Below are 26,048 nucleotides of genomic sequence, written 5' to 3' on the forward strand. Positions count from 1 at the left end.
GATCCTAGTACTTAGTTAGCCATTTTATGGTAACTAGTGTAACCGATCCTAGTACCCACTTGGAGGTAGAACCGAAACTTTATGTTGAGGTAGAACCGTGAAACCCATTAATGGTGATTTGATAGGATAATAAATCACATAGTTCTTGGAAGTCAGACGAACCAATTCTAAACTTGTTTGGAAGTGTGGCAAATCGGTTCCAAGATTGTAAATATGAAAAACAATTTACAAAGTAAAGATGTCGACATACTTTCAACATGTGCAGTAACTCTTATCTTTTATTGTTCAAATATATTCCTTAATAGCTAAAGGAGAATCCCGGATCGAAATAAATTGAGAATCTTTTCATTAAGGTTTTTAGTTTTATATGCTTTTAATTTCCAACAATTAAAATGCATATCTTTAGAAAATAAAAATTAGTAATGTGCATTTACTAGTTGGAGATTTTCTACTGAGATTTCGGTCATTATTTGGACAGAGCATTTCTAGGAATTATGAAAACCGAATTTGGAAATATATTGCATATCTTGAGAATATTTTCGGTTTTGGAAATCCCTTTGTGTCCAAACTTCCTTGGTCTATAAATATTGAAGTTTGCATTTCAAGCAAACTAATCCTCAGAGCCAGCAAAACTACCTAGTTGTGTTGTTACTGGTGGATCCGTCTATTCGGAGAGGAAAGTACCCTAATTAGGCGAAATCTCTTACGACCGCTCTTTTTAAAGACTTCTTTGGGATTGGGAAGCTCTACGAGTACCGTTGATGGAAAACTAGATAATTGCAGTTTATTATTAGTTTTCAATTGATTTGATTGACTAACGGTTGTTGAACTTTGATTGCACCTAGTTTGTTTATGCTTGAGAATCTTCTCTTCTGATATAAGATTCACTCAAACTAGATCGAAGTTTCGACGGGGATCTTTAGAACTGTTTGTAGATCTAAAGACGTCTGATAATCCATTGTTAACAGACTCTGTTCTGTGTGTGATTGATCACAAGAGATTCAAGTTATTTGTGTGCAGGTGTTTATTGAAGATCAAAAAAGATTTGAAGACAAAGAAGATATTTGGGTTCATAATCTTTAGTGTGCACAATACTTGTTTCGGCTGGAAAGGGATCCAACTATAATCGGTTTATCTTTGTGATAGATTGGATTGATTAGTTGAGTACATCGACATCAATACATTTCTTTGTGATTAAAAGTATTGATTGCATAAATCTTAACAATTACTTTCGTAGTTGTTGAAGAGATTGATCTAAGGACCCGAAAAAGAGTTTATTGGGATAAACGGAAGAGACTTTTGTCAAACTCATATCACGTTGTTTGAAAAGAGTTGTTACCGAACAGATTTGTTGTTCTTTTACTGTTTGGAATACGAACCAAAGGAATTTTTCCAAGTGCGTGACTTATTGCAAGTTGGAGGCGCAGGGATACTGAGGGAACTAGGTGAACTATAGGTTTAGTTGCTTGGTCTCAACTATACGAAGTTGGTTTGATTTTGTATAGCGGATTAATTCTGAGAGTATTCAATTCTGGACTAGGTCCCGGGATTTTTCTGCATTTGCGGTTTCCACGTTAACAAAACCTTGCTGCGCCATTTACTTTTATTTCCCGCAATTATAATTGTTGTTATTATAATTTAAAGTAAATTACACAAACGTTAATTCTATTTACTTGATAGAAATCCTATTGTGTTTGGTTAAGTCCGAACCTATTATCAAGTAAACATACTTTGTTGTTGTATTTTTTCAATCTTGAATCCATAGTCAATCACACAAGTCATCTTGTTGTCGTATTGTCTCGATCTCGTATCCATAGACGATCACACGAAGTGTGAACCGATTAGTTGTATTGTCTCGACTCAGTCCATAGACAATCACTTTCGGAGAAAGGACTTATAGGTGGAAAAGTTTTAGATTGAGGTATATTTGGGTACCCTCGTCTTTTTAGCGGATATTACAAGACAAGAAGAAATTTTGTAGGACCAATCAAATTTGCGAAGATCATTAAAAGAACCACCAATTGTAAAGCGTAAATGCAAACCTGGTAGAAAGAAGTCATGGATTGACAAGCTCAATAGGGACCGGAAGGACAAGGAAATTTCCAAGCAATATTATTCTGAAATGCTCGGGTAACCTCAGGTGTAAGATGGATAAGTACTCCTGAGGTGTCGAAGTAAAAATGAAAAAAAGGTTAGGAAGGTTTTTATGCATCATCAAATGGTGAAATACAAACCATAGACTCACACGAAGAGAATAGTGAAGCTTGTTGGCCAGATGTTGTTGGCATAGAGCTTGTAAAGTAGTTTTCTTGGACATTTCTGGGGCTCCAGCTAGTTGGATATCCTGCGAACAAGTAAGACATGTATACAATCAAATTTGAGAAACAAACATATGAAAAGACACTTGTAATGGAAACGAAAGGACAATGTTACAACATCATAAACGAACCTTTACATCTGATTCAAAATTGAGATCCATTTCCCCATCGTCGGTGAACCAAAGATCGTAGATAATAACTTTTGTTCCATGAGTTCCCAAGTCATTAAACTGCTCAGCAAATTCAGCAAATAGAAACCAATTCATCAAAAAAAAATACCTTTTAATCAAAGCTGTAACAAAACAAAATTCCAGCATAAGAATCCTAATCTAGTAACATAAGAAAACCCATATTTATAAAATAGTATATGCATAATATTTCATAAACTGGCAGAAGTAATGATCTTACAACACAAAATCACAAATTAAATCCCAGGTTTATCAAACACCAGAATGTTGTTAACCTTCTCTTTTTGCTTTTCTTTGCACCACTTCTGTAGAAATCATAAAAACAACAACTCAATACAAAATAAAAAACTTAAATTCAACATAAAGAAGAACCCAATATAGATTTAATCATGAATTGATTTGTTATTTATTTTTGTTTACCACTATTAGATTTAGCTGGCTTTGATGATGGTGGTGGAGCTTTCTACTTCTTTAGTGCCTGAATAAAAAGAAAATACACGCAATCAATGAAACAAAACTAAGAAAACAAACAAATAAACAAAAGTATGAATAAATCCACTAACTGATAACAAATCTGAAAAGAGAACTCATATAAAATTGAAGCTTTTAAGTTTACTAATATCTAATTTTTTTTCTACTGAAATTTCAATTTGGAGATGGATAAGTTAATCAACTGAACTAAAACGATAAATAGAGATTATACTTACCTTTTGATTCATTTTTTTGTAGATTAATCTTGGTTTTCAGTTGTTGTTGATTATCATCATCACCTCTTTCTCACCGATTCAGAACAAATCTTCAAGAGCCGATGTTGAAGAAGAGGACACAAAACCTAATACTAAAGTTATGATTCACAAGCATCTAATTGTTATGATACAGAAAAAAATGAAGCGAAACAGATAGAGAGAAGTGATGGAAGAGGCTAGATGAAGTGAAACAGATAGAGAGATAAAAGAGATAAGGTTTGGTTTCTTTTTCTCTTTCCACAGAAAAATCTAGCCCTCACAGTGGTTCTTGAATCTGTGAATTATTACAAAACTACACCTCTAAAGAACAACTGCGTCAGAAACAGGTTTATGTTTTTCTTTATTTTTTCAACAAAAACTACTGTGAGATACTGCTTTATGCATAACTACAGCCGAAGAGCAGTTGTTTTCGTAAAGCCTAGGAAGTGGTTAAAAACCCATTTTCCACTAGTGAAACAAAGAAAAAAACATCAAAAGATTCACCAAGGTACTTTAACTCATTTTATAATATAATGCAAAACATTAAATTAACTTAGTAATTTATATGTAATGTAAGAAGCATTAACTCATTTTATATCTACGCAGGTTGCCAGTACCAACATCAGTTGAAATGGACAATATGCCAACTCTCAAGAAAAACAACCGAAGAATGCCAACTCTCAAGACAAACAACCGAAGAATCAACGAAAGAAAATGAAAAAATCAGTTGCATTAGATAATGCCAACTCTCAAGATAAGCAACCAAAGAAAAGAAAAAGATGTATGTGCATTACTATTCTTCAATGGTTTAATATAATCAACTGATCACTTTTTATTCTTACACCTGCTAATCTATAGTCATACATTTTTCGGCATCAAACATAGGCAGTTTTACAGAAATAAGTAGTCATCAACCTGAAGCTTTAAGGTGTGTGTGTTTTTGTCGTCTAACAATAGTCTCGCAGGTTAGCTATATAGTTTGCTTGGTGATATATGCTAACTCTATTCGCTGTTTTATACTGATACAGTTCCATAAGTAAAAGTTCTGACATGCGACACCAACCAAGTCAAATGAATGAAATCAATCTTAATATTGATCTTGCTGGTCATAGTTGGGTAATATTACTTTCTCATATTAATGACCGTATGTTCATGTTCTTCCCTATAGTCACTAATGAATATATTTTTTTGGGCTACAAAATTCACATATTTGAATGCTTCATATCAGTATGGCCAAAGAGAACCCATCCCAGAAGTGAGCAAAATGGTGTTGTAGAAGTTTTCTTTAGATTTTGTAAGCACAAGTATTATGCAGTTCTTGTATTAGACAATTTTTGGTGGTGATGGTGCTGCTGCTTCGTGATCAGGTAAGCTGCAGTTAGTGCTAGCTCTGTTTGTCAATGATGTTGGTGGATTGTGGCTTTGCTGGTGGTATTAGTAGAATGTTCTGGTGGCTTTTCGTATCAAGGGTCTTCGTCTAAGGGTCCTTGTTAGTGTCTCTACTTTAATTCCACTACATTAGTAAAACCATGAATGTTATGCAGTTAAATTTTAGTTTCTGTTACTATTTGGCGTTTGTGCCCAAAGTGCCTGTTTCCACTGATTTACCAATACTTCTAACTAATCAACAAACCATGCTTCAAAAAAAAAAAAAAAACCTAATCAACAAATTCCTACCTAGTTTGAGTATTCATCTTCACAAGAGCATCGCTGCCAGTACCTACGATTAACAGGTTCTCTTCATTGGCAAAATTTCAAAGTTTGGCTTCCTTTTGTTTCTCAAGAATTCTCATGAACTCATTTAAAGGTGGTTGATATCAGTAAACACATATACACACACGACTGATCAATAATGATATCAGTAATGATTTATCTGTGCTCTAAACTTAAAAAGATAAAAAAAGGCAAGACATGATACGAAGTGAAAAAGATTTAGAGGACCTAACTCTAATTTGCTAATTCTGCCATCAAAAAGGTAAAGTAAAATCAATCCTAACGGTTAACAAAATGATCCAACGAGTGATAAGCTGATACCTTATTAAGCTCTCCCGCATAGTCGTTAATTAAAAACTCTTCGTCGACTTTTGAGTTTCACCAACTTATTGAATCAATCAAAGACGACTAAATTTCTGCTTAAGTTATCATTTGCTCATGACTCATCCTCTAACTGCTTTCAACCGTCCTCTACGCTTCGCCCACTCGGGGCTTATAGGGTTGTCCACTGTGTGCCGCAGTATGAGATAACATTAATCTTCCACCAATCCAGAAGAAAAGAAATAAAGATGTTTTTCTTGCTTCGTTGGTTATGCTTGATCCTCCTCTTATCTCAAGTCTGTTATGGAAGGTGTGTAATCAACTTTGAAGATTAATTTAGGTGATAAACTACAAATCTAGGGGATAAGTGATTCAGTACACACAATGTAACGGTGAAAATAAGATCAAATTTTAAAAAGCATTCGACAATTAGTTTTAGAACAACCGTGAATAAGAAATTTATAATCCGTTCCACTATTAATAGACCTAGATCAACTAATAGTGGGACGGAGAGAGTAGCATTTAGTAATAGCAAATAGGTAGTCGTCTTAAATTCTCGACCCAAGAAACTTATTTCTAACATATAATGTATTTTCAATTTTTATTTGCAGATGTACGTACCAAGGCCAAGACCACCATCTCTCGGAAAGGCACACGAGGGCTCACGTCCATGATGAACAACGACAAATCTGGATCCCGAAAATAAAAACATAGTATTTCTCATCTATGCTACACCAATTAGATTAGTGTTACAACAACAATTTAGTATGTATTATGTGTTAGGCTCCGGATCGTCTACACCAAAATTCCTCTGCACCTCTACACCCGCCAATAAGTAGCTGCCACGTGTTCACTTTTAACATACCAAAATCAGATATGTGTATTCCTTTACCGTGCTTTTAAATAATAAATTTTTACAAACACTTATTTTTTAAATAATTGATTATTTTAAAAATATGCTATCAGAGAGGAGAGGAAATAATAACCATCGAAGATTTTTCTAGTCCACCATTGCTTTTATCTCTTTCTTGATAGTTTGAGTAATGAGAAGAAAAAATCCAATTCAATTTTGTTTTAAGAAAATTGTTGATCATGGTATATTTTAAAAACAACTTTTTTCTGCTTAAAATTATAATGGGCTTTTCCAATTATGACTAAAATAATCTGTTATAAATTTTAACAAACACCTATATAATGGATTATGGGTTGGTTAATGGATTCAGCCTCATAATCCATATGGTTTGTTTTAGTTTACCCGCATGATATAACTTTACTCTTTTCCCTTTAGATTTTTAGTTAATAAATCTTTGTCTTATAAAAAATCATCAATTAAGTGAATCACAACCTAATATTTTAAGAAACTGTTAATGTCGGGGGCACAATAGTAAAATATTTCATGATGATACTGATGACTTAAGATCGAAACTTGTCAGGGACAACTTCTTTATCGATCAAAAGAAGTTATTGATCTAAAAATAAAATACTATTTTGAGAGATCGCAACAAAGAATATTTTTATCGTAGGAATCACATTTTGTTTCATTTAAATCAAAATAGTGATTACATGAATACTTACATTAAAAACGCGAAAGTACACAATAATCAAAACCCACATACAAATGGCGATATCAATTGCAAGTATGTTGCGAAGAGAAAGAGCCATAAACTACAAAATTATCCAATCTTTATATAAGCAGTAGTGAGGAATAATGGTGTAATCCGGAAATAACTTTGACCATTTAAACTGTTGGTCTTCTTTTTGGTAAGAGATGCTCCAAGAATTGGAGTATTTTGCCCATATTCTTGTAAACAAACCCGGATGCCCTAAATCTTACGCGTTGAATAAGAATCTAAAACGATGCAAGCTGAATCGTCGATGTTCTTAATAATTCGAGAATGACAAATCACGAAACAACATGAAAATTTGATAAAATCGTTATTAGAGGGAAGAAAACATCGTCCTAAAGATGAACAGAAAAATTGCTTAAATAGCAAAGTGCCTATAAACACCAAACAACATAAATTAAATCTAAAACTAGAAATCAAATAATATAACCTGAAAAATCTAAAAAACCTTAATCAGATTTAACCTGAAAAAAAAAAACTAGATCCGAACAAGTTGATCATCTGGACTAATATAATATGTTCCAGTAACATTCATATGTTACCCAAACGCAGGTCCTTGGCTTTAAGCCCAGAACTTTTTTTCAATCCATTTTGATTCACGAGATGTCTCACCAACAACGATAAAAGAATCTACACGTAACAATAATCGTGAACTCTTTTTTCACCTAGTGTTTTGTCACATCGATGCCATCAACACATATTTCCCATAGATGTGTCTTTTCTTTGTACACAATCTAAACACAAATAGTTACTTTCACTCATTGCTAAATATTGTGGACGGATCTCATCAAATTGCGAGTATCATTACTTGGTAACTATTTGCAAGTTGCAAATCAACTCTCGTTTTACATTTAAATGTGTTCTGAGATTACTGACTGTACCTCACCTAGTTTCGTAGTACCAACTAACAACTGCCAACTATATTAATCTCTATTTACTCAGAATCTCAGATACAGGAATTGACAACACTTAAGATGGCGGATTATACTCTTCTCCGGTTGCCAATGTCATTGAACTTAACTTAATATGCCATTAAAAAAAATTTATGAAGCATATGCCATTAATGTTGTGGCATGCGTTTCACTTTCCCAACTATAGTGGCATGAAACCACACACTACATCCAACGAAGTAGAAGATGGTTTAACACGAAGTAAAGGTACACAAGCAAACATAGACACAAGGATATACGTGATTCGGTATGATTACCTACGTCCACGGGGTGAAAGGATGAATGTTATTATTTCTTTTCTTTGATTACAAGTTGTTCTCTCCCTTTCAAATGATGAAGCTCAAAAACTCGAGTATGATGCCTTCTTTTTCTCCCTCCCAACCTGCCTCTCTTTCTCAACCAGCCCTTGTATTTATAGGCCAAGGTCGACATACAACAGAATTACAATGTTGGTCACATTACATCAATTTTAGCTGTTCCCTATCGGACCTGCACTGCTCGCCCGACTTTCTGGTTTGACCGATAGAGTCTTGGTTTTTGATAATTCTTCACCCGAGGCAGAGTCTTGATCATCTGGTTAATACGATGTCGCCCTTCTTTCTTCTTGTTCCTTTGTTTGACCATCTTCCTTCGTCTGACCGAGTGCTTTCTGATCGTTCGCCCGACCTGTCAGGAGATAAAGGTCACGTCACATCCGACAACTGTTGGGCCATCACGTCCGACCCATGTGATACCTCACTCTTTGCGCCGTTCAATTCTATCATGTGCTTCGCCGCTCTTTTTTCTTTGGTGTATCATAGCTTAGGATCTTGCCACCTAGCCTTGTGGATTATCTACACCTACATTTATGCCCCTTCTTTCGCTCGTGTGCTTGGCATGAGGGAAAGAAAATCGTTCCACCTTCCCACGTCCTCGAGCATGCCGAGAATTCCGTCATGCAGTCTCCCACTAATTCTCCCTTTATGACTTGTAACCGTTGCTGTCGGTCGAGGCGCTGCATCCTATAAATATCTCCCTTGATGTCCTATTTCCTTCGTTCGCCATTTTCAGAGAAACCAAGCGTTGTTCTTCCTTCTTATTTTCCTTCCTTCTTTGCCGAAATCATTAATTCCGGTGACCCTTTTATTTTCTCAGTCTTCATCTTCGCTGTTTCTGTTGGTGAGGTTTGCGACAATCGTGGTTGGTTCTTCTTTTTACTTCTCTCTCAATCAAAGTTCATATCTCTCTGTTCGCTTTCTGCCATGGCTGCTTCTTCTCCGTCAATGACTGAAAAAAGTGCGTGAGTGATACCTTCTCCGAGGGCGATGTTGTTTCTCTTGATTCCTTGTTTTGGCATGAGAGTCCTTCCCATCACGATTATCGTGCTATAAATTCCCTTTTCCCTGATGATTCTCCTTCTTTTTCATGTAGGGCTGATAAGAGGATATCCAAAGACTTGGCTGATGATGAGTTCATTGAACAGTTGAAGGAAGAATTTGGTCTTCAAAACTATGAAGTGACCCTAGTCTCGGGCCAAACGGGTGTGTTGAAGAAGTTCGATGTCGATAGGTATGAGCAGTCATCCGAGGCAGCCATCGTTACTCGTGGGAAATTAGAACTTGGTCTTCACTTTCCTTTATACAACCCTGCTAGACCTTTCTACTACAAGGTGTTGTCACAGCTTCGTCCGCTTCGGGCCTTGACCCAGTGGAATGGAAACACTTTCCGCCTGATGAATGAGTGGAGGGACCGAGGCGAGGGTCATGGATCTACGGCCGATTGGTCGACCTATAAGCCTGAAGATGCTCCTAATTATACTTCTGCCAATTTCATCGTGAACTATCGGAGCGAGACAACTACCAATGACGACCTCGCTGGTTTTGCTGCTAGCCCTCATCGTTTGAAGTCCATGCCTGGGGGTGTTGAACGATTGATGCTAGATGCTGATCCCCTTGGTAAAGGCTCCAACAAGCGTGCTCGCCACACCAATGACCCATACTGGGACCGGGTTCCACTACTTGTTCGCGGCCAAATTTTGCATGGTAGCTTCCCTCCTCCTCAATTTCCTACGGAGCCTTATCCATTATGGGTGATTAACGATGATAGGGTATGTTGCTTTCTTTCCACTTTTTTTGATTCCTGATGTATCGGCTTGGGGTACTGATTAATTTTTTTCCGTAGGTTAATCCTCAGGGAGAGTCTACTAAATCGGCTTCTATTTCCAAGAAGAGGAGTGCTGGCACAAGGGTCGAGGAGCATCAGGGGAAGGTAACAAACATATATCTTTTATTCTAAGTACATGTACTTGCCCCTGTTTTTTTCCTTCACGTGTTCTGACGCTGAACCTTGTGCAGAAATTCCCTAGGCGCGAGGATGAAGATGTTGGAGGGTCCGATACTCGTGGTAGTGAAAGTTTGGTTCCAAGGCGTAATCCTCCTCGGGGGAAGGTGGCGGCAAAGGGCGTGGTGTTGAAAAGCTCGGACGTTGTGATCGATATCCCCGATCAAGATGATGAGGATGATATATTCAGGGACGATCAGTTGTTTGATGAGGATGCTGGTGGCCAGAAGGAAGCGGAGGTTTATGTGGAGACTGCTGTTGTGACTCCTGTCGTGCAGTCTGGTGATCAGGGGCCGACCCAAACATCACTCCAAAAGTTGCCCCAGAAGGATGTTGGGTCTCCCTAGGGTGTTCAGACGTCCTTTACCATATCGTGCCCTATTTGTGATTCACTTGGCGCATTGCACTTTGAGGAGTTCGGCTCCTATACTGATGAGCAGATGATTGCTTCCGTACCCCTGTATCGTGATATCGCGCCGGTCTTTGATAATTTGGTAAGTGATTTGTTTGCACTTTTCCTTTGGATGTTATCGGGCCCCACTAATCTCGTCTTGGGATGGAATTTGTAGGCCTTGAATCGGTCGAGGTTGGAGGCTGTTCTCCGTCGACAGTAGATTAGGAAGTTGGAGGCTGCTCTTCAGCAGGAGAAGAAACGATCTCGTGATCTGGATATCAAACTCGCCCATGCGCAAGGTATATTGTTTGCAATAGTTGTGTTGATTGAGTACTTCGTACCAATGTCCTGAGTCAATTATTATTCTTCTAGCCGAAATATCTAGTATAGATCTAGACGCTTCTTCGGAGTATAGGCTTATGAAGAGAAAGTGGGATATCGAGAAAGATCTTGTGGAGAATCTTCGGCAATGAATTTCCAATAAGGATGGGAAAATAGACCGACAGGAGGCCGAGATCCAGCAACTTCAAGAGGAATTGGACAGATATCGCATATTTTAGTATGTCCCCGAAGAGATAGATAACTTACGGGCCCGCTTGGACATCTTTCAAAGACTTGCTGGTGATAAAACGTTACTAGCCGATAATCTGGAGGGTCAAAATGGTTCCCTTAGGCTTCAAAATCGAGATCTTCATGAAGATCGGCGACGAATTTTGAGGGAAAAAGCTGTGGCCGAGCAGTCCAACCGAGATCTTCTTGAAAGGAGCAAGGGTTTCGATAAGCTTTCCAGTGACCTAGAATGGACCCAAGCCCAGTTATCGATGCTACAAGTGTCCTGTAACCGTCAGAGGGCCGAGTGGAGTGATCACAAGAAATATTTCCCTTCGAATGAGTTCAATGAAAAATACTATAATGAGTTAACCTTGAAGCTTTCTAAGGCCGAGGACGAGTTGGCCAAGTCCGTGGAGTCGTTAGAATCTGTATTGCCAATTCTGTCAGGTCTCTGGAGTGCATGTTGGGGCGACCTTAAGACCTAGTTAGTTTGTTGTTTTTACTCCGTATTCTGTTATGTTCCGTGTTTAATATGCTTATAATGTTTTGTTGCATCCGAGCAGGGTCGTGTCAAGGATCTGGAGCGAGATGTGCAAAATCTCGGGAAGGAGGTGGAGCAATGGAAGAAGGCCGAAGGTGAGGTGAAGGTTAAGCTCCATGCCTCCGAGGCGAGGTCCGATAAGCTTTCTCAGCAGATTGTGGACGAGAGAAATGCTCATCAGAGCGAGCTTGCTAAGGCGATCAAGGACGGTGTGAACGAGTACATCGCGCAAAAGCGCCGCGAGGTTGCTCAGAGAAAGGGGGGAGTCGGTGCTGTTCCACCCAGGAGTTGATCATGTATTTTGTAGTGTTGCTCCACTAATTTTCCCTTTGTCGCGGGTTGTAATTCGTTTGAACACTTGACCCATGCTTCTTTGAACAACTTCTTTGAATGGGGTGCTACGTCGCCAAGTTTGTTTTTCTTTTTTCTTTTCCTTGACAATTTCCGCCTTTAATCATTGTGTTGATGCTGTTTAATTTTATGGTTGCTATCTTGTTGTTTGTGCTTCGTATCTGCATTTGATGTCACATGCATTAGTATTAGTGCCTTTTTTGTCGAACACACTCAACAAGGAGGGCCATCGGGCCCGATGCCATGTCCCAGCCGAGGTATCTCATCACTATCTTTTAGATTCAGTGGAAGGGTTTTAGTCGTCCTAGTTCTAGGCCCGATAATCCCGAGTGGTTATCGACCAACCAACTCGGGCAAGTGGTCACGGCCACCTGCGATGGGGGTAACCTTTCATATGTAAGTAGGTTACCTAGCTGAGAAGAAATCGTATCTTAACAACCTTTGGTATCTGGCTTCCAACCACCAGTACCCTTAGGCAACCTCGGCACTTACACACTGCCACTGCCCCGAGTATCGAATAGCCAGTCGACTATAAGTCACCTCGGCACTTCCACACTGGATTTTCCCAGAGTACGAATGACCATTCGAGTGTAAGTCACCTCGGAACTTCCTCACTGGTTTTTGCCCCGAGTATGAATGACCATTTGAGTGTAAGTCACCTCGGCACTTCCTCACTGGATTTGCCCCGAGTACGAATGATCATTGGTCGCTCATGTCATATTTCCTACCCCTCGCGGTTTTAAAGAAATGAATGACTAGTATGTTTACCTGTTTCCCTTGAACCCCTCATGGGTAATAGAGTTTCAGATGTTGAGCGTTCCACGGTTTTAACTCGGGTTTGCCGTCTGGTTTGAGTAATCGATAAGCTCCCTCGCCAGCTTTAGACACGATTGTGTATGGTCCTCCCCACCTTGCTGCTAGTTTACCACCCTTTTTGTCACGTTCCCAATCGTCTAGATATTTCAATACTAACTGCCCCGGTTGAAACTTTCTTGGTCGAACTCGTTTGTTGTATTCTCGTTGTTGTCTTCTTTGGTAATTCTCCATTTTTTGCAACGCCATCTCCCTTGTTTCCTCCAAGTCATCGAGCTTGGCCAATATTAGATCTGCCGATATGTTTCACCTTCAGGCTTCAGTTCTTGTGGTGGTTATCATTGCTTCAGTTGGTAGTATCGCTTCGGTTCCATAGGTCAGCATGAAAGGTGGTAGTCATGTTGCTTCCCTTCGAGTGGTTCGATAGGCCCATAAAACATTGTAGAGTTCTTCGCACCAATCACCGTATTCTCCATCTAATTTTTTTCTTCATATTGTCGGCGATAGTTTTGTTTGTGATTTCGGCCTTCCCATTACTTTGAGGGTATTGGTGGTGGATGCACGTCACTCCCTCGTCTCGGCCCAGTTACTCCTCCTTGCATGCTACTGCCGGTGACTGTGCGGTTCCTCAGAGTTCTTCACATACCTGACGTGCTAGCCATCGGACACAGTGTGTTGTGAGTCCGAGAGTCGTCCCTAGCTACGTCAGCGAAAACAGACAACACCTTACTTTGACCTGTTTTTGAAAAGTTTCTATAGTACATACGGTTTTTTTTTAAAAAAAGAAAAGAAAAAGGTGACTGACACTAAAACTGAGTCTCAAAAGTACGATTCCCTCTATTCTACCACGCTGACCTCGCCAGTTTGCGCTGTTTAGACTCTAAGTGTTTCTTGTAGACGGGTATCATGCTACGTCGCTTTCAAGGTTGCACGACGTCGCTTTCAGTACCATGACTCTGCATTAACTACAATTTGTCATACATTCCCTAGACTCCAAATCATTAACACCTAGTTCTTTGTGAGTAAAAGGCCTAAATTCGTACTTTTATGAGGTCAGCACTCCATGGAAAAAACTGGACCAAGACTTATGTACTCCCTTGGAACTACAAAGGGATGTCTTCCCTTGATTCCTTGGATTCTTTCACCGGCGACCGATAATCTCGCCGTGCCATTGTTTTGGCACTTCCCCAAGCCAACATGGAACCTCAAGGAACTTCAACCACATATCAAAGATGTTATTTGGGAGTTTTATGGGAATACCGTTGTTGAACTCGTAAGACAAAAACTAAGATCGAAATACGAAGACCAGTGCGAAAAATACTATGAAAACGAAGATTAAGACACGAAAATAGACTCGCCTACAAGCAAGACTAGTCGACTGTTCGGAATCGACCCAACTGAAAATATTTGCTAACGACACGACTTCAACAATGAAAACTCAACTATATGAACAAACTTCAAATCAAACAAACATAAACAGACTTCACCAAATAGAGTTCATCCCATAGCATCAACCAACACGCAAAGTGTTTTTAGGAGCTTTTGGATTGTCTCTATTGGCTCATGCAGTCAAGATATCCGGAGAACTTAGACGGTCCCCTAGTCGGCGCCAGAATGTAGTGGCATAAAACCACACACTACATCCAATGAAGTAGAAGATGGTTTAACACGAAGTAAAGGTACACAAGCAAACATAGACACAAGGATATACGTGGTTCGGTATGATTACCTACGTCCACGGGGTGAAAGGATGAATGTTATTATTTCTTTTCTTTGATTACAAGTTGTTCTCTCCCTTTCAAATGATGAAGCTCAAAAGCTCGAGTATGATGCCTTCTTTTTCTCTCTCCCAACCTGCCTCTCTCTCTCGACCAGCCCTTGTATTTATAGGCCAAGGTCGACATACAACAAAATTACAATGTTGGTCAGATTACATCAATTTTAGTTGTTCCCTATCGGACCTTCACTGCTCGCCCGACTTTCTGGTTTGACCGGTAGAGTCTTGGTTTTTGATAGTACTTCACCCGAGGCCGAGTCTTGATCGTCTGGTTAACACGATGTTGCCCTTCTTTCTTCTTGTTCCTTTGTTTGACCATCTTCCTTCGTCTGACCGAGTGCTTTCTGATCGTTCGCCCGACCTGTCAGGAGATAAATGTCACGCCATATCCGACAACTGTTGGGCCATCACGTCCGACCCACGTGATACCTCGCTCTTTGCGCCGTTCGGTTCTACCCTGTGCTTCGCCGCTCTTTTTTCTTTAGTGTATCATAGCTTAGGATCTTGCCACCTAACCCTGTGGATTATCTACACCTACACCGACTTTAGGGACTTTGACGAGATCAGTCCTAACAAATGGTGCCTGGACCGGAAATTCAAAATGTCGCCATTTTACATGAGTTGGCCACATTCAGAGAATTATCGGTTCAACCGGGTCGCTCACACTTTATTCATTGATCACCACCACCAATCCCCAAGTCAAGATGATATTAAATTAGTGTACCTCCCCCTATTTCCTGCCAAGATATACCGAAAAAGTATTCGTGCTCAGTGCCTAAGTTGGCTTTTGAATCTGAACTCGTTAATTAAATATTCTTCGTCAACTTTTGAGTTTCACCGTCCCATTGAATCAATCAAAGGCGACTAAAGTTTCTTGCTTATCATATTTGATCATGAGCTTTCTATATCTAATGACTCATCTTCTAACTTTCTATCAAGCAAATTAGTGCTACTCAGGTTTCGCATAATTACGACATTGTTCTTGCTTTCAAGCAAATTAGTGCTACTCAGGTTTTGCATAATTGGCCGGGGCATTGTTCTTTATAAGCAAGAAATTGTAAAAGAACATTCCCTTCTATGCATGTATGGCATTTTTTAATAACCTTTTTCCTTTTTCGGGAAAAAAAATTACTTCTTTCAAATTAACCATCAGCTATCCCTTCCGTTTAAGGCTTATAAGGACTGATTCTGGGATTACAATTAATCTTCCACCAATCTAGAAGAAAAGAAATAAGGTCGTTTTTGTCGCCCCAACAGAAGAAGATGTTTTTCTCGCAGTTGCTTCGTCTGTTATGCTTGATCCTCCTTTTATCTCAAGTCGCTTGCATTAGGTACGTAATAAACAGCTAATCTCAATTTCAAGAAAAAAGTAAACTGCTAATCCCGATTACTAATATCCTAAAAAAAATAAAAAATTAGCTTTAGAACAGTAAATAGATGTAGATATGTTGACTCAAAATCATCTAAAGTTCTTGATCTAATATTTATTTATTCCCAACACTCGAGCCATTTTCAATTTTGATTTTGCAGAAACCCACCATCGGCAGTAGACAATCAAATGGGCCGTGATCTGGATAAACCCAGGTCAGGACCACCATCTCCAGGAAGGCCATGGGCTCCACGTCCATGATGAACAACAACCAAAGCACGGCGTTTCTCGTTTTACATATGTATCAGCGAAGGACTGCACGCCTACAGTAGTGGTACTACTAACATTTAGTATGTCTTGAATTTTATTTTGTTATATGAGTAAAGATTTCGAGAAATTTAAACATTTGCTTTCAAGTAAGTCAGGTTCTTGGTCGAATATCTGTTTTTAATTTTATTTTATTGATAAAAAGTTTTATGCTAATACGAGCAAGTAACTCAAGTCGTTGGTATCATAATTCAGTATATTTACCACGACTGTATTATGGTGACACCGCCGCATATGGCTATTGTTGTTGGTTAAATTTAGTTTGTATAGTTTTTCCTTATAATCCATGTTACTTTATCGTTTGCTTAAATATGATCAGGGGTTAGTCCTCGGGGGAGTTAAATGTAGTTCAGTTTTTACTTATTAGTCGTGGGGATGGAAGGAGTCTCTTAAAATTCCGTTAGTCGTGGGAGAGTTTAGAAGAGTCTCCCAAACTCCCTAGAAAACCCGGTTAGTCGTGGGGGAGTTTGAAAGAAACTCTTGAACTCCCTGTTAGTGGTAAAAACTAAAATGTTAGGGAGTTGGTTTGTTTTGGGGAGTTCTACAAAGTTTACAATGTATCTTTGCCACAAATCTCTAAAAAGAGTAGAGATTTTGGGAGAGCCTCTCAAACTCCATTCACTCAAAACACCAAACTCTCTCAAACTCCTTATACTTTCTTATACTTCCTCAAAATCCCCAAAATTCAAAATACATTAAACTCCCCCAATTCCGTGAACTAACCCCATGGATATCTGTTGGCATAAAAAAAGTTGATTTCACGCGTGTTCAAGTCAAATTGGTACAAGCAGCGCTGGTCCTGATAGTAAAGATGTTCCATCTATTTGAAATTGCTTACTCCACTGTCCCACAAAATTCGACCTATTTTAAGTGCGCACAATCCTTAAGGTAAAAACGAGGGAGGGATGTCTCTGAAACTGCGCAACTTGGTATATATAGAAGCTAATGCAAAGATGGCGGTAAAATTTATCACAAATGATTATCCACTTGTCTGATGGGAAAACGGGAAACATGTGCGAGACATCCGGTTACTAGTTGAAAATGTAATTATGTTCAATTCTTTTTTATCAAGCGTGATTGTAAAGGCACCGCCAATGTAATCGCTAAACCTTGTGGGAAAGATAGGCTAAATATCTGAAAAAAAAACTAATATTACTTGTGGGGATGGGGCCTTAGGTTTCCAAAACATGAAAAACTTTAGTATAACAATGTTGGTTAAGACAGGGTGGAGATCGTACAAAAATCCTCATTCTCTAATGGCTAAAAGTCTTAAAAAAAAAGTACTATCCTACATGTGATATTTTTAATTTTTTTTTTGTTTGATAACAAGAGAATTTTATTGAGCATTTAGCTTGAAAGAGATTGTATGTCTTTTGCCAGAAGACTACAAATGTCAGCACTGAAAGACTCATATGCTTCAATGTTTGAAGCTGTCTCTCTTACTGATTTAGCTATGAAATCCGCTACTGGATTATCAGTTCTACCAACAAAAGAAAAGGTAGAACTACTGCAACAAGAAATAAGGTTTTTGATCTCTTTTATCATATTCCTATTTTCCCAATGAATTAGTAGATTTTTTCCAGTGATAGATTGGATGACTAGCTTTGCGTCAGCTTCAATATGGATGTGATTGAGCTTTTTCTTCTTTGCCCAAGAAAGCGCCTCTCTTACGGCCATGCATTCTCCCGCCTCTGTACTTAGAACTCCATTTGTATAACTCCCTTTGATGCCAACGCCTGAACCTGTATGATCTCGTATGACAAGACCAGTACCCAATTGGTTAGTATCAGTGTCAAAAGATGCATCTACGTTAATTTTACTAACACCTGCCAGAGGTGGTTTCCACAGAGAATTATTTTCAACAGACTGAGTTCTAGATGACGAATCCAAATCATGCATATAAGGAGAAAAATAATAAGAGATTTTAAGCATATAAGAAACTGGGTTTAGTGTTACTCCCTGAAAGATAAAATCGCATATGTCTTTCCAGATAATCCAAGCTCCAATCATTAAGGTGTATAACAGTTTTTTTTCTATATGAGAACTATTGGAGAACCAACTTATAACCCACTCTGAGATTGTACGAAACTGTTGTCTGACAGAGTCTATGTTTATGTTGATCTCGTTCCACACTTTCCTTGAATGACTACACTCAAAAATAATATGCTCCATTGTTTCGTCAAAGTGACCACAGATTTCACAATGATTATCTATGTCCGCATTATATCTGGATTGCTTACTCTTAGTGCTGTGAATATCTCTGATACACTTCCATGCAAACATTTTGATTCTATGAGTAGCTCTGCATTTCCATAATCTCCTCCACACCATTTTATTAACTGCATTACCATTAACTTGTACTTCTCGATCAGTTTTAGTAAGCAGATTATATGTACTTTTAACTGAAAATTTACCATCTTTTGCAGGCATCCAAATCATGACATCCTTCTTAGATTTATCTATGAAGAGTGTTTGTATTTTCATGGAGGTACTAGCATCAAACAATCGATTGAGAAGATAAATGTTCCACATATTGGTGTCTGTCATCATTAGTTCGGCAACTTCTCCATAGAATCTGAAGTTTTCATCTTGAGGAGATGGTGGATGGTTCATACCTGGTATCCATTTGTCTTGCCAGATCTTAGTGTCTTCCCCATTATTTACTTCCATGAAATAATTTTGCTGCACAATCTTCAAACCCTTAGTGATTCCATTCCAGGTGTAGGAACAATTTTTGGCTTCAATGTTTTGATGAAGAATGTCTTTAGACTTGAAATATTTACTGCTCAAAATCTGCACCATTAGATGAATTGACTCAGTGCAAATCCTCCATGCTAACTTTTTCAGCAAGGCTAGGTTGAGTTTTTCCAAATCCCTGAAACCAAGGCCTCCAAAATCTTTAGAAACACACAAATTTTGCCATGCAATTGGATTGGAGCCCCTATTAGTTTTATGTCCCCAAAAGAATTTTCTTTCCATTGTTGTAAGCTGACTCATGAGATTGTTGGGAAGTTTAAAAGTACCCATTTGATAAACAGGAATTGTGTTGAGAACATGTTTAATCATGGTACCTTTTCCAGCTTGAGAGAGATTAGTGGTAGACCATGTAGACAATCTTGTTTCGAAACTTTCTTTGATACTTTTGAAAGCCTCTTGTTTTGAATGCCCAACAATAAGTGGATATCCCCAATATTTCTCCTTTGAAGACATTGCTTTAACTCCAAGAATGTCTGTAATAGTCTGAGCAACTTCAGGCTTGGTCTTCTTACTGAAATGAACTGCAGATTTTTCAAAGTTGATGACTTGTCCTGATTGAGAGATGAAATTATGAAGAACCTCCAATAAGTTGTTTACTGAACTGAGATTTGCTTGAGTGAAGATCAAGAAGTCATCTGCAAAAAGTAGATGATTAATGGTTGGAGAAAGAACATCCACTTTAATACCTGAAATTAATTTTTTTTCTTGAGCAGCAAAAAGATGCCTAGAAAGAAATTCCATAGCTAAGATGAATAAGTAAGGAGATAGAGGATATCCTTGTCTTATTCCTCTTGTACGAGTAACCTCATCACAAAGACTGCCATTTAACATGACTGAGAGAGTTGTAGTGCTAATGCATTGATGAACAAGAGCACAGAAGTCACCACAGAAACCAAAATACTGCAAAACCTTCAGTAAAAATGGCCATTCAAGCCTATTAAAGGCTTTAGACATGTCAAGCTTGAGAGAAAACCATCCAATTTGTCCTCTTTTTTTCTTCATAGAATGTATGATTTCTTGAGAAATAACTGTGTTATCTTGAATGAGTCTGCCTGACACATATGCAGCCTGATAAGGAGACACTATCTTGGGCATGACAGGCTTCATTCTGTTAACTAAGATCTTTGAAATGATCTTGTAAGAAGTATTACATAAGCCAATAGGCCTATAGTCAGCTGCACACATGGATTTTTTCTTATTTGGTATCAGAGAAATATAAGTCTTGTTGAGCTGCTTTGGAATGAACTTGGTTTCAAAAAATCTAGAAACCATAAGACAAACATCATTACCTACGACTGACCATTGACTTTTATAAAAACCAGCTTGAAACCCCTCTGGTGATAGGTGTCTAAAACACCTTAATATTTATCTATTGTTTATGCTTTCTTTACTAAGTTTTCTTGTAAATTATGTATCTTATGTTTGATTTTGAGTGTTTAGGTACTTTGGAGTCGTTTGGAACAAAAGAAGAGGAAACAGGGCAAAAATGTTGGAGGCGGTTTATTTCTCATTATTTGCTTTTCTTTCTTCTTCTTCTATGTCTGAAAAGCATGTCGGTTTTAGTGATGCAAATTCATTCTCTGAAAAGCATGACAGCTTTAGTGATGAAAATAAATTGAAGAGAAGAAGTGGATATGAGAAGTAAGAGACGGCTGTTGTTGGTGGAAGAATTCGAAGAAGAGCAAAAGAGTCACAAATGATGTTGGGAGCTCGGCCAAGGATAATGGGTTATTGTAGAGTCACTAAATGCTATGATTTGGTGGCCTGAATCTGATTACTGGGTGCCTCTGTCTGGGGTTCCTAGAGCTGGGGTCGCTATATCCACTTACATATTCCTACAGATGACCTAAATTTCAGAGAGGATTCCTTCCCCTTATCATTACTCCACCTGAAACTGAGATGGCGGAACAATATCTCAGAGAAATCGAGAAATGTAGAGATGAATTCATGAGAATTTGTTATACAGATCGAGAATAAAATGGAGATCGAGAAGAAATTGTTGATGTTGTGCAAAATGGAGAGATTAAATGGGGTTTTGAATGAATCCAGATGAGAATGAAGAGTTGATGAGATTCAGATGAGAAATTGGTTATAATGAATCATGGATAGTGTTGAGAGTCTCTGGCAGTTTTAATGTAATGGGTTTGCTGTAATTTGGTTCGTGGTGGTATGGAATGGTCGAGATGGGTCTGTTTACAGATTACAGGGGTTTTAGGTTCGACATAGCTTGAAGAAATGAAGATGGTCGTGATTTTGACGGAGTTCAGGTGTTGCAGTTATGCTTGATGAATGCTGATTCAAGGTTGTATTCAGCTGAGAAGACTATTAGGGTTTTGTGAAGCTGTAAGGTCAAGAACAAGAATCTGTTGTTGAGAGTTGGCTAGAGTTTTGATTCAATTACAGAGGTATTCGTGGTGAAACTGATGCCATTCACGGTAGTAATGAAACTGGTGGTTGTAAGCTCAGGTTACAAGTGAAGTCTGACAATGCAGGGATTATATGAATGCAATTAGGCTTACAAGGAAGAGATGAGTTGAATTCAAGGTGCAGATTGGAGGTTTTAGGGTGTACTCTGTTGCAATATGAATGAGGTGTGTTGGTGTGTATGCAGATCAGACTTAAGCTGACAGTCATGGGTGAGATGTTGGTGCCGTGAGGTTACTGCTACAAACTGGGTAGTTATGAAGCTAATATGGCAGTAAACTGCAGCAGCTGGAGCTGAAGAACTGGTGCATAGAAGACTCAGAAATTGGAGTTAGGGAGTGGGTGTTGCGAATTGCAGGTGGAGCTGGTGATTATCATGGAAGAGCAGGTGTTGTGTTGTTATGAAGACTGGTGGGATGGTAATGGAGAGATCGAATTGGTCTTGCAGCTGATGGAAAGAATTTGAGATGTCGATGCATTTGCAGAGAGTTTGTTGGTGGTAATAGGTTCTGCAGCTGAGATATGGTTGTTGTGCAAGTGATAGGTAAAGGAACAAATGGAGTTTGTGCCGCAGGAAATGGGAATGTGGTCTTGGCAGTAATTTGAAGTAACTGGAGCTGGAATTGAAGGTGAGCTGAGATGGTGCTTTTTCTTTGGGAACTGTTGGTATGCGCTGTGCAGAGGACAAGATACAACACATGAGAACATTGCAGGTACACATTGGCAGTAAGCATTGCAGTGAGAGTTGAGTGGTGGTGTTGTTATTGTTGTCTCAGGAAGAAAAAGATGGGTTTGAAGCAGAGACTGAGAAGATGTTGCTGCTGCAATGGAGAAGGATGTGTGTGGAGTGTCAGGAATGGAAATACAGCCTTGGGTATGAGCAGAATGGTTTTGGTGCTTGTTGCCATGGTTTGTATGCATGAAGTAAAGCCTAGGCTTGGTAAATGAATGAATGGGAGCAGATGCAGCAATAAAACGGATGTATAGATGTATGCAAGGATTTGTGCAGGGAAATTAGCCCGAGACAGGCCGGAAATCAACAAGAAAACAAAGGGAACTATGGCAGAATTTCATTCTGCCGGGTTAACTCACCGATCCGAATCCGACTCTGACTCATATGGACTTGGAATGTTTTAACTGGGCTTCATTCATGGGCTGTTTGGGCGACAGAATTTTGGCAGGGATGCGTGACCTATAAGAGGAGCAGAAAACAACACAACATGGGGCTCCTTTTGAATCTCTTCTTCTACTTTTGTTCTATGGTTTTAAAAAGATGAAAGCTTTTCTCTTTATTCTTGTTATGAACTCCATGAACATGATCTAGAGTTTTACTATTGGTTAATGATTAAGTTGATTTCACATAACATGATTTCTTGGTTGATATATTAGTTTTGTCTCATATTTATCGTTCATGATTCTCTGCGAATATAGTTGTATGATTTATGTATTGCAACATGATTTGAGTATTTGTTTTGTCAAGTTGCAAATTGGTAGAACTCATATTCATATCTATATCTAGTTTAGGGTTCATCATCGAGCGATAATCCTTGAACACAAGTAGCATAAATATGGTTATAGCTTGTAGTGATCCATCCTTGTAATCATATGTGAACCATGACCTTTGTTAGAATTGTTTGCGCAATGTATTTCAATTGCAATGATTAGCCTAATTTCATGAATCTTAATGCTCCATGGGAATTGAACTTGATTAGCGCAAGGCGTTAGGTTATTCTTTTGGTATAATTCATACTTGCATCGTTTTACATGTATGTGTGATGAAATCAGGAAATTGCAGGATATTCTTTCAACTAGATATCTTAGGGCTTTTGATAATGAGAGATTAAATATAAATTATAGTTATTAAGACAAGAACATGTTTGTGAATGAAAACGAAGTCCTTAACCAATATCTTTACATCTTGATTTGCGTGTTTACTTTGCTTTATTTTTTCTTAGTATAACTTAATTTATAAAAATCAGAAATCCCCCCTTGTTTTACATAGGAAACCAAAACATATTGACAACCTAGTCCTCTCTGTGGGAACGATCCTTTCTTTCCCTTGCTTCATTTTATATTTTGAGTAGTAAGAAAGTGTAATTATTTTTGACGCCTACGACATCGATCAAATTTTGGCGCCGTTGCCGGGGACACTTTCTTCTCGATCTCAGGTTACAGGTGAAGTCTGAGAATTTCTTCTCGATCTCAGGTTACAGGTGAAGTCTGAGAATGCAGGGATTATATGAATGCAATTAGGCTTACAAGGAAGAGATGAGTTGAATTCAAGGTGCAGATTGGAGGTTTTTTAGGGTGTACTTTGCTGCAATATGAATGAGTTGTGCTGGTGTGTATGCAGATGAGACTTAAGCTGTGTTGGGATGGTAATGGAGAGATCGAATTGGTCTTGCAGCTGATGGAAAAAATTTGAGATGTCGATGCATTTGCAGAGAGTTTGTTGGTGGTAATAGGTTCTGTAGATGAGATATGGTTGTTGTGCAAGTGATAGGTAAAGGAACAAATGGAGGTTGTGCCGCAGGAAATGGGAATGTGGTCTTCGTAGTAATTTGAAGTAATTGGATCTGGAATTGAAGGTGAGCTGAGATAGTGCTATTTCTTTGGGAACTGGTGGTATGCGCTGTGGAAAGGACAAGCTACAACACATGAGAACATTGCAGATACATATTGGAAGCAAGCATTGCAGTGAGAGTTGAGTGGTGGTGTTGTTTTTGCTGTCTCAGGAAGAACAAGATGGGTTTAAAGCATAGATTGAGAAGATAATGTTGCTGTAATGGAGAAGGATGTGTGTGGAGTGGCAGGAATGGAAATACATCCTTGGGTATGAACAGAATGGTTTTGGTGCTTGCTGCCATGGTTTGTATGCATGAAGTGAAGCCTATGCTTGGTAAATGAATGAACGGTAGCAAATGAAGCAATAGAACAGATGTATAGATGTATGCTAGGATTTGTGCAGGGAAATTAGCCCGAGACAGGCCGGAAATCAACAAGAAAACTAAGGGAACAATGGCAGAATTTCATTCTGCTGGATTAACTCACCGATCCGGATCCGACTCTGACTCAGATGGACTTGGACTGTTCTAACTGGGCTTCATTCATGGGTTGTTTGGGCGACAGAATTTTGGCAGGGATGCGTGACCTATAAGAGAAGCAGAAAACAACACAACAGGGGGGCTCCTTTTGAATCTCTTCTTCTACTTTTGTTCTAGGGTTTTAAAAAGATGAAAGCTTTTCTCTTTATTCTTATTATGAACTCCATGAACATGAGATAGAGTTTTAGTATTGGTTAATGATTAAGTTGATTTCACATAACATGATTTCTTGTTTGATATATTAGTTCGGTCTCATATTTGTTGTTCATGATTCTCTACGAATATAGTTGTATGATTGATGTATTGCAACATGATTTGAGTATTTGTTTTGTCAAGTTGCAAATTGGTAGAACTCATATTCATATCTATAGATAGTTTAGGGTTCATCATCGAGCGATAATCCTTGAACACAAGTAGCATAAATATGGTTATAGATTGTAGTATTACATCCTTGTAATCATATGTGAACCATGACCTTTGTTCGAATTGTTTGCGAAATGTGTTTCAATTGCATTGATTAGCCTAATTTCATGAATCTTAATGCTCCATGGGAATTGAACTTGATTAGCGCAAGGCGTTAGGTTATTCTTTTGGTAGAATTCATACTTGCATCGTTTTACATGTATGTGTGATGAAATCAGGAAATTGCGGGATATTCTTTCGAATAGATATCTTAGGGATTTTGATAATGAGAGATTAAATATCAATTCTAGTTATTAAGACAAGAACATGTTTGTGAATGAAAACGAAGTCCTTAACCAATATCTTTACATCTTGATTTGCGTGTTTACTTTGATTTATTTGTTCTTAGTATCACTTAGTTTATAAAAATCAGAAATCCCCCTTGTTTTACATAGGAAACCAAAACATATTGACAACCTAGTCCTCTTTGTGGGAACGATCCTTTCTTGCCCTTGCTTCATTTTATATTTTGAGTAGTAAGAAAGTGTAATTATTTTTGACGCCTACGACAGCGATCAAATTTTGAAACCTCTAAGTGTCCCCGGCAACGGCGCCAAAATTTGATCGATGTCGTAGGCGTCAAAAATAATTACACTTTCTTACTACTCAAAATATAAAATGAAGCAAGGGAAAGAAAGGATCGTTCCCACAGAGAGGACTAGGTTGTCAATATGTTTTGGTTTCCTATGTAAAACAAGGGGGGATTTCTGATTTTTATAAATTAAGTTATACTAATAAAAAATAAAGCAAAGTAAACACGCAAATCAAGATGTAAAGATATTGGTTAAGGACTTCGTTTTCATTCACAAACATGTTCTTGTCTTAATAACTATAATTTATATTTAATCTCTCATTATCAAAAGCCCTAAGATATCTAGTTGAAAGAATATCCTGCAATTTCCTGATTTCATCACACATACATGTAAAACGATGCAAGTATGAATTATACCAAAAGAATAACCTAACGCCTTGCGCTAATCAAGTTCAGAACTTGATTAGCGCAAGGCGTTAGTTATTC

General features: G+C 38.3%; 1 long non-coding RNA gene across 1 annotated transcript; it reads right to left on the reverse strand.

The window, feature by feature from the left end:
• Positions 1-2,047: 2,047 nt before the first annotated feature.
• On the reverse strand, positions 2,048-3,432 carry LOC113337878. The gene is made up of 6 exons (XR_003354472.1): positions 3,214-3,432; positions 2,927-2,984; positions 2,727-2,811; positions 2,450-2,548; positions 2,246-2,344; positions 2,048-2,161 (listed from the first exon to the last, which is right to left on the reverse strand). It is a non-coding gene; the product is annotated as an uncharacterized LOC113337878 (long non-coding RNA).
• Between the last annotated feature and the right edge of the window lie 22,616 nt (positions 3,433-26,048).

The sequence above is a fragment of the Papaver somniferum genome, unplaced genomic scaffold, assembly GCF_003573695.1.
Source record: "Papaver somniferum cultivar HN1 unplaced genomic scaffold, ASM357369v1 unplaced-scaffold_18, whole genome shotgun sequence".
In the NCBI taxonomy this organism is placed as follows: Eukaryota; Viridiplantae; Streptophyta; class Magnoliopsida; order Ranunculales; family Papaveraceae; genus Papaver; species Papaver somniferum.